We start from the raw sequence: 8775 nt of genomic DNA, 5'->3' as shown, positions 1-8775 counted from the left end.
CTACCTGCATTCCCATTTTGCCTTGGGAGCTGTGGGTTCACTGAAATACCAGTGGCAAATATCCCCAAAAATCCCTCCTAGAGATGTGGTGGTGAGAGATTTCTCTGTGTATAAATGCTCTGTTGTTTTGGCAAAATGAAAACTGGAGGGGGATAAGGATGTGCTGGAGCCTGGTTTAGGCAGTTTGTCTCCATAAAATCTCTCTGCACAACCCCCAGGGAATGAACAGGAGGTGAGGGAGAGCAAAACCCTCCAGAGGGCACATCAGGACTGAAGTTTCTTTTAGGTGCACTGACCTCTGTGGGATTCTCTCCTCAATGGCCTAAGTGGAGCAGATTCCTAATTTAAAACCCAAAGTTAGGCATTTAAATTAGATGTGCCCACCCCCTCCCATCAAGCCATTCCTCTGCTTTTCCCATTGTTTGACCCTCCAAAACCAATTCCAAAATCCTCGAGTTGATACTGATGCCTTGAGAAGGCTGATCTAGAGCGGAGACTGGACAGAGCTAAAGAACAAAGCAGGAATTTATGAAAAGGATCTCCTCCATGGATCCACCTTGGGCAGCACCAGAGCCCAGCCAGGGCTGCACCCAAGATGAACCCAAATGGTCCCAAAATGCACGAGCGCTGCCGGGGGCTCTCACTGGGATCAGCTCTGCTCCATTGGCACATTGGAGTTCATTGTCCCATTCCAGCTTTAGCCCATGCAGTCCCATCCTGCTTGTTTTCCTCTCTCCAGCCCACATTGTTTGTGCTCTTGGGCTGAGATTTGGATCATTTGTCCTTGGTGCCCAGCTGGAGCAGGAATTGTTTTGTCTCCCTGCTCTGTGCAGAGAGCTCACCATGCCCTAATGTGAAGCCCAGACCCACACACTAAAGCAGCACAGAATCTGAAAAATATAAAAGCTAAAACCTGAGGCATCAATACAAACTTTGCTTCCTGACATAAACTCTTCCCTCAGGCACGGCACAGTCTGGGGAATTCAAGTTGTTTCTGGGACTGTGTGCCCAAAGGGAGCTGGGAGGGAACGGAGTCAAAGCCCATTAACTGGAATCACCCTGAATGAGCAGATTTAGGCACTGCCAGTTCAGGTTCTGCCTTGACCTTCGACTGGAATGGAAAAGGAAAGGAAATCTCAGCAGCTCACCAGTCAGGCACTTGCCTGGGACCTTCAGAAAGCAGCAGGGATCCTTTCAGTGTGACTTAGCACGAGCATTAATTCACCCTGAGAGGCTCTGCAGGGAGATTTGTGGAGCTGACACTGAGTAAGCTGCAACTGAGACAAATAGATCGAAGGGGGACAGCAGGCTAAGTATAAAATAATTATTTGTGCACCTGTTCCAGAGCCGTTTCAGGTTTTGTGCCCCAGGAGAAAAAGTGCCATTTGGAAAGCACGAGGGTCTGTGTAATTGAATGATGCTGTTATGGTTCCAAGCTCAACCTAACCACTCACTTGCTGCTTCTCCTGAAATATTTAACAATTAATAGAGTTGAAAGGGCCTATAACCCGTCACATTGTGCCGGGATGGTGAAGGCAGAAAGGATAAGATCCTACATATCCTCATTTCACATAAACCCTTTCTCCATTTTGAATGTGCCCAGTTTTCCTGCTCTGTTGGCAAATGAAAGCAGGAAAAATGAGTAACAAGAAGAGCAGGCTCTAGAAAAGCAAGTTTAGCTTGGAGAACAGCTCCTGTTCCAGGAGATTTGGTCCTAGCACAAGAGAAGAGATTTAAAGAGCAGTAGTTTGAAGGAAGAAATTAAGAGTTGTGCAAATCTCCCAGGAAAAAGAGGCCTCATGCTGCTCTTTTCAGCCAGGTTCCCTTTTATGGGAAAAGCTGAAGGAATAAGAATGCAGCCATTTTTTAACCTAACATGATATAATAATACATCCACCACACAATTGCATGGACTCAAATGAAATTTCAGAGAGAAAAAAAAAAGAAATTATTCCCAGAAAGTACATTAGGAAATGTAGGAAGGTGTGAAGAAAGAGTGAGGTGAGAAAGGAAATGCAAATAAGGAGATTTTACAAGATAAAGTGGTGCTGGTTTAAAGTATTACTTTTTTCTCAGAAGGAAAAAAAAATTAGATCACTGATGATCCATGGTCAGAGAGCACAGATGGGGTGTGGAGCTGGGCTTGCTGCTAACCTAAGACAGAAAATGACAGAGAAACTGATAGGACTTTTGAAAGTGCAAACTGTCAGCAAGTGTTATCATTTACTTCACCTGAAAATCCACAATCCCATTCTGCTTCCCTCTGACTAGGGGCAAGAGTTTGGAATATGGGTAATTCATCACAGTGCAGACACAAAAGGTGAATCATTTCACCTTTTCAGCAAGTGGAGTGCTTTGGAAAGGATGATGATGATGATGATGGTGATGATGTCTGGAAAGGACTTTTAGGTTTTACTTTCCAGCCAGATTTTCTCAGCAAAGAAGGTTGAAGTAAAGTATCTGTTGATGTCTGGAGGTGTGGACCTGCCTGTTTGCCTGGCAGCTGTTCCAGCCAGGAATGTGGGATCTGTTGACCAATTTCAGCCGAGCCTGGGAGTGGGAAAGCAATGCCAAAGGCTCCATCAGTGAGGAGGGGGGGTAAAGGAGCTGGGAAGTGCCCCAAAGGAGATGGAGATTTGTTCATGATGTGAGATCAGCCCTAGTTATGCACCAGAGAGCTGCGGGACACAAACCCCGGTGTTCCCTGGATGCACCTGTGGTTCTCCTTGCTGTGAGGGCAGTGAGGCCCTGGCACAGGGTGCCCAGAGCGGCTGTGGCTGCCCCTGGATCCCTGGAAGTGTCCAAAGCCAGGCTGGAGGGGGCTCTGAGCAAACGGGGCTAGTGCAATGTGTCCCTGCCCACGGGCGGGGGGATGGCACTGACTGATATTTAAGGTCCCTTCCAACCCATCCCATCCCATCCCACGATTCCGCGATTCCTGCGCGGGGAGGGCGCCGCCGGGGTAGGCGGGACGCTCCCGAGGCAGCCAGCCGCATCCCGGCGGGAGGGACAGCGCGGGGTCCCCGCGCTCCGCCGCGCTCCGCGCCCCCGTCCAAACCCGCGGAGCGCCGCGCTCCCTTCCAGCGGGGGCGGCGCAGGCGGAGCGGGGCCGCCCCCGCGGAAGGAGCGCGCCGCCCCCGCCGCCCCGCGCCGCCCGCAGAGGGCGCTGCCGCCGCCCGCGCTGCGCTCCGCGCTCCGCTCCGCGCCCGCCGGGCCAGCGCAGCCCCCGGAGCAGCCCCCGCGCCCGCCCGCGGCCGCTCCGCGGGGCCGCGCCTCCCCCGCCCGCCTCGCCCGGAGCCGCGCACGGCCGCGCACGGCCCGCCCGCACCGCGCACGGCCGCCCGCTCGCCCCCCGCTCCGGCGGAGCCCCGCGGCCGGCGGGTGCCGCTGCCCCCCCGGGGGTGCGCGGCTGGCGGGAGGTGGGCGAGCGGGCGTGGGGAATGGAGACGCCCGACAGCATCCTCGGGGCCGTGTGACAGCGAGCGGCGCTCAGACGCGCGCACGGAGCCGGAGCCGGAGCCGGAGCCCCGCAGCCGGCGCAGCGCCGGGCAGAGCAGCCCTGCCCCGTCCCGTCCCGCGGGGAGCCGGCATGGAGTGACAGCAGCGGCCAGGTAAGCGGGGCTGCCCTACCCGAGGGGACGCTGCGCAGGCGATGGATCGGGGCTCGCGGGTTTGCTGCCTGTGCCCTCACGGCTCGTTGCCGCCGCGTTTCTCCATCTCCCCCCCTGCCCCCAAAAACGCCTTTCCTCGAGCCCCCCGAGCAGCCACGGCGGCCGCGCCGAGGGATGCGGGGCGCGTTACTTATGTAACCCGAGGGCGAGCAGCCGCGGCCGCTTCCCGCTGGGCGACGGGCGAAGCGGCAGCGGCGAAAGCGCGGCCGCGGGGGGCACGGCGGGGCGGCCCCGAGGTCCCCGCTTCCAGCTGCCGTCGCGGGAGCCTCCCGCGTGGGATCCCCATCCCCACGCCCTCGGGCAAAAGCGCCGCCGCAGCCGCGACGGGGCCGGAGCTGCGCCGGCTTCCCCCCCGCTCCGGGGCTCGGCACCGGGCACCGCGGGCCGGGGCCACCGGGCACCGCGTCCCGTCCGGCCGCCCCCTCCCCAGCGGCGCTCCAGCGGCGGTGCCCGAGCCGGGAAGAACTTCAGAGCGGGGAGGAGGCGAGGAGCGGGGGGACGATGCTGTTTTGGCTGCGCCCGTCTCACTTCTCCGCCGGGAGGGCAGCGCGGGGAGGATGCGCTGCGCGGAGCTGGGCTGGCTGCGGGCAGCCGGGGCGAGGCTGAGGGGAGCCGGGGCAGCGCTGCAGGCAGCCGGGGCCCGGCGGAGAGGAGCCCGAGCCGGGATGAGGGGGCTGGGCCGTCAGGGAGGGGACAGCCTCCCCCGGGGGACACGGGTGGCGGAGGGGACGGGGGTGTTCACGGGGGGGTGCCCGTCTCCTCTTGTTCGGAGGGAGAGCGAGCTCGGTATCACCATGGCGACCTGAGGGAGAAAAGAGCTAAATAAATAAATAAGTAAGGGATAACTCCCCCCCTTCTTCCACTCCCCCCGGCCCTCGCCGTCCCTTCCAGGCCAGGTCCGGTGCCAAAGGTGGGGAGAAAGATACCACGGACAAAACTTTCCTCTCGTGGTAAAAGCGGGCGGCGAAGGGCCGGCGGACCGCGGTGGGGAAGGGACCGCGGTTTCGGGGAGCCGGGGATTCCCGGATCGCCGTGGCCGGAGCATCTTCTCCGGGAAGCTGCCTCGGGGCTTGCTCCTCACGGCTGCTTAGGATGCTTAGGATGCCTCCCTTTCCCCACCCCCTGCTCCTCGACCTCTGCGACAGCCCCGGGGCTCTGCCTTTGGCTGCCGGACCGGTCCGGCCCCGCTCCAGCACCGCGGACAGCGGCGGCGGAGCGGCCGGCGGAGCGCGGGATGCGCGGGGACAGCGCGGCTCGGGGGCTTTGAAACGGGAATTCTGCGCTGGGAAGACCGGGAGAAGCTCCCACCGGTGTCCCCGCTGTTAGAATCCCCCCCGAGCCGCTCCCTGCTGGGCGCCAGGAGCCTGAGGAAGACTCACGCAGGGCCACTAAACTTTCCTGAGCCGAAGGAATGCAGGAGCTGGGAGCAAAGACATTAAAAAACGACATCTTTTCCACCAGCTCCAGCTCGAGGTTGTTTTTTAGGGCTGTTTTGCAGCGGTTCTCTGTAAGGTGTTACAGGTAACTGCATCCCCCAGCAGGACCGTTCACACACACAACACCCGTGAAGGGAGCCCTGCAGAAATCGTGAGAAATGCCTGCCCGGGGCTGCTTTGCCTGCAGGAAACTCGTGGAGAAATAGCATTTGGAAGGAATTGCACTCCTAGCTCAGGGAGCCGTCCCACTGCTGAGGGGCACGATTGCACAGGTGGAGTTTACGCTGGCCAGTCGTGGTCAGCTCATTGCAAAAACCCCTCCTGACAGAGCCCTCTGCTCCTCGGACAGCTGGTGACCAGTTTAAATAAACTGAAAAAGCGAGGGGGAAAGAAGTGTTGGGTTAGTGATAATGCACCAACAGCCAGGATACATTTCTTGCTCGGATGGGTTGTAAATCATTGGCTCAGCTCACCTATACCGATCTCATTCTAGCACTTACATATGCAGTTATTACCTCAGACTAGGAACAAATTAGTCTAGGAAAGCAAACAACATAATTAATACTATTCACTAGGGGAGATAGAGATGGATTAGTCACTTTTGGGCTGTTCACTGTGTCAGGATGTTCGTTTTTCATTAAGCAAACGAAATTTATTTGATCTTGCCTCGGTGCTGATAGGCAGTAAACTATAGGTACTTGGAGAGCTATTGGTTTGGAATCCAGATCCCTGGCCTCTCTGGGTTGTGCTTTAGCTATCAGCAATCTATCAAATCACACCAGGACTGGTTTCCTGCTCTGCCTGCCTTCCTTCTTGCTTATAAATTCTCTGTTTCAATGAATTCCGGAAGAGACAAACACATAGGTGAGTCCTAGTCAAGTATGAGAGTTAACTGGGGTTTTTATTTATTCCTGCAATGCCCAGGGTGGGCATTCCTGGGTGGGGCTCTAGTGAAAGGTGTCCCTGATGATCCTTAAGGTCCCTTTTAACCCAAATCATCCTGTGAGTCCCTGCAGAGACTCCTTGCTGAGAATAACAAATCCTTTTTCTCGTAAATCCACATTTTGCCCTAACTCCACTTCTGGAGTGAACTAATGAGTTAAGCCTTTATGGAAATGGAGACCTGGATGTTTGAATGCTGTGCCTCCCATTTCCAAGCCTGTCTCCCAGGGAATATGGGAATAAAGGCCTGAACTGTAAGTACAAGCTGGGGAACTCATTACTTTCCTGTGGGAAAATGAGAAGTAACAGAAGCCAACTCTTCTTGAGGGCAGTTACCAAAGCATTTGCAATACTTGAAGTTATTGATTTCCTTACATAAGGCAGGGCTCCTGCAGCGTCACAACAATGCTGGCAGATCATTACCAAATGATTTTGCCTCATAAGCAAATAAGGAAAGAATTAATTATAGCAACACCAACCCAAAGCCCCACAACCACAGCCTCAATTAGTAAAAGGCTCAATTCTTTGTGGGATTTCTGCCAGTGCATTTGCACCACATTCCGTTTGAGCTTCCCAAGATTCATAATTTCACTGCAGAAAAGACTTGTTTTTCACAAGCATGTGTTTGGAGCCTTGTTTTGTAGTCATTTTGTTGAAATGTGGTACGTTGGAAGGAAAATAAGATCTCTCCTTCAAACTATGTAAGAGAAACAGAATTTCATTTACATTTTCATAAAATCCCCATTGCAAGGGATATATTCAAATATTTCACAATAGGTTTAGGTATAAGCTTTATGTTCTTTCTTTTACCTCTCAGGAACTCTGGACACTGTTGGTGTAGGATTACTGTGTTTGTCACGATCTTCTCATGGTATTTTTACATATAAAAACAGTTTTATTCAGGATTTGTCTATATTCTTCTATAAAAGCAAGAAGTAAAATAATTCATATTAATGCTCTCCCAAATAAATTAATTTATATCTTAAGCAGCGGTGCTTGATGCAATGCAAAGATCCCATTTCTATTGTATAATTTCTTTGATTTTCATTGCTGTTTAAAGCTTTGCACCTCTGTTCAGTGCTTCCATCACCTTCTTGCTCCAGGATGTTACTTTTTATATGGGACAATGTAGCCCTGGCAGTTTTTAAAAAGGTATAAGGTTTAGGTTCCTGTTTTATATTTATGTGAATGTACAATTTTTACTGGTGGAGGCAATTTGATATTAGAAAACAATGTTCCCAATATATTAACTATTAATATTTATATATTGATTGTGCAGAATGTGATGTTTCTGAACAAACCCCTGATTTACCAAACACCAAAACCAAGGGGAAAGTTTTAATCTCATTCCCTCTTGACTTTCTGGAAGATGTTTTTGGCTTTTAGTTGCTTGGCTTTTGGAGGTTTTCTCCAGATGCTTTGCTAGATTGCTGCTGATGTTAAAAATACAATTTTTATGTTTTATTAATATCTGGAATAGAAGTATTGAACAACTGGAGGTTATTGAATCCAGTTTTTCCACACAGCACTACAACTTTTAATGATGCCCAAGGACTCCTGACAGAGCCTGATGACTGTGTTGTGGAGTCTCTGCCAAAAGGACATCCCAAACCAGCCCATCCCAACCCCACACTCTGCAGGACATCCATGGGATCAGTCCTGTCTATGCAGGTTCTGGAGGAGAAAAACCTCTGTGATCAAAATTCTTGTGAAGAGACTGGAATTTTTCTGTCCTTAGCATGTCAGGTATGAATCCTGTCCATAGGGAGGCTCAGAGCACCTTTAACCCCTCCTTGAACTCATCTCCTCCTCCTCATTTAACTCCTCACCCATGATCTGCCTCGCAGAGTATCACCCAGGGCCAGGGGAATTTGGCAGCTGAGGAAACACACCTTGCTTCCATTTGGAAAGCTCATTAAAGTGGATTTTTTGCAGTCTATTCACGAGCTCCTACATATGGCCAGCAGAACATCCTGTCCTCAGCCACAGGACAAAAACACAAAGCGGGGAGATTTTCAAGTTCTTCAAAAATAGGCAATTTCTACCCTCAAAGTCTCACAATGCCCAGCAAAATTGAAGAAACATGGAGTCAAAGAATGGTTTGGATTGGAAAGGACCTTAAAAATCATCTTGTTCCAGCCCCCTGGACCTTCCCCTGGAGCCCCATCCAGCCTGGCCTTGAACAAACATTGAAAATCTGCATGAGTGCAAGGGCTCTCCACAGCCCTGACTGCAGAAACCCAAATTTATGCCAGAGGTTGCACAAGAAGCTTTAACATAACTGCCAAGGGCTGGTCAGAGAAGTTTTTTTCTTCAGTATTACTCCAGAGAGCTTTGAATTAAAAAATAGCCACAAGGCAAAAGCCCATTCTGCTGCTATTTTCCAGTTACAACCTCAGGTTAGACATTAATGGCAGCTGAAAGTCTATATCCACAATATCCAGCAATCTTCAGCTGGAAATTATTTACTTCCAAGAAGTATTTACTTTCTTGTCTCACTCTGGAGGGAAAATAACAGAGTCCATCCAAGGGCAGAGCCTGCCTTGCAGTCAGAAAAGCCTTAACATTTGCACACGCAGCTTGCAATCCACAGGAGTAAATTATGATTCCACAGAGATTTAAGGGTTTTTTTTTTTAAAGCATCTGCATTAATAACTCTGTGTGTCAGTGCAGACAGTGAAGGCTCAAATACTTAAACCAGGGAGCCTCTTATTAATCCTGACTGC

At 52.1% G+C, this 8775-nt stretch overlaps 1 protein-coding gene across 2 annotated transcripts in view; it reads left to right on the top strand.

Annotated features, from left to right (window-relative positions):
• The first annotated feature begins 3533 nt into the window (after positions 1 to 3533).
• Positions 3534 to 8775, top strand: part of KCNJ6 (potassium inwardly rectifying channel subfamily J member 6) — a 164155-nt gene continuing 158913 nt past the window's right edge. Inside the window, exon 1 of one of the 2 annotated variants that reach the window (XM_068179530.1) lies at positions 3534 to 3611. The gene's annotated coding sequence lies outside the window, so the exon portion shown is untranslated. The remainder of the gene's footprint in view (positions 3612 to 8775) is intronic. The other variant, XM_068179531.1, reaches the window with a different exon arrangement.

This window comes from Anomalospiza imberbis, chromosome 2 (assembly GCF_031753505.1).
Source record: "Anomalospiza imberbis isolate Cuckoo-Finch-1a 21T00152 chromosome 2, ASM3175350v1, whole genome shotgun sequence".
Taxonomy (NCBI): domain Eukaryota; kingdom Metazoa; phylum Chordata; class Aves; order Passeriformes; family Viduidae; genus Anomalospiza; species Anomalospiza imberbis.
This window is presented reverse-complemented; position numbering and strand designations above follow the sequence as displayed.